Source organism: Etheostoma cragini, chromosome 20 (assembly GCF_013103735.1).
Source record: "Etheostoma cragini isolate CJK2018 chromosome 20, CSU_Ecrag_1.0, whole genome shotgun sequence".
NCBI lineage: Eukaryota > Metazoa > Chordata > Actinopteri > Perciformes > Percidae > Etheostoma > Etheostoma cragini.
Window position 1 is genome coordinate 11026742 of NC_048426.1, and position 528 is coordinate 11027269.

The 528-nt window shown below is 41.9% G+C and overlaps 1 protein-coding gene across 1 annotated transcript in view; it reads left to right on the forward strand.

Annotated features, from left to right (window-relative positions):
* Nucleotides 1-268: 268 nt before the first annotated feature.
* The window catches only part of ptafr (platelet-activating factor receptor), a 2257-nt gene continuing 1997 nt past the window's right edge, over nucleotides 269-528 (forward strand). Inside the window, exon 1 of the mRNA XM_034858992.1 lies at nucleotides 269-329. The gene's annotated coding sequence lies outside the window, so the exon portion shown is untranslated. The remainder of the gene's footprint in view (nucleotides 330-528) is intronic.

Consider the following 528-nt stretch of genomic DNA (forward strand, 5'->3'; position numbering starts at 1 on the left):
AAACTGTAACTACGCAACATTATTGGCCATGCGGCCACTTGCTTAGGAAAATTAAAACACATTTTAATGATAAAGGGAAGTAATAACCGCACATTTCACCATAGTGGGTGTCTTTTTTTGTTTTGACAGACATGAACAAACAGGAAAACATAGAGGTGGTGCGTGTTGCACCATGCAGGGCTTTCCTAAAAGAAAAGACGTTCTCAGTTCACACGTCCCTCGTCTGGAACTTTGAAGCACTGACAGACACGCCCATTCCGTCAGCTAGGGTACTTTGTAGCTGCTGAGGCAGTCAGTGTTCACTTGGTGAGAGGACAACAAGAAGTCTGGTGAGTCACAACAAGCCTACATTTCATTTTGTTTCTTAAAAAGTAGAAAGATAAAATAAACTGTAGAGTAACACTTTCCTTTGAATTTCTGAATTCTGAATTTGCTGCTGCGAATGTGCGACAGATAGACAGAAAGGCAGAAAGTCAGAAGTCGGACAAATAGACACACACACTCACACACACACACACACACACACAC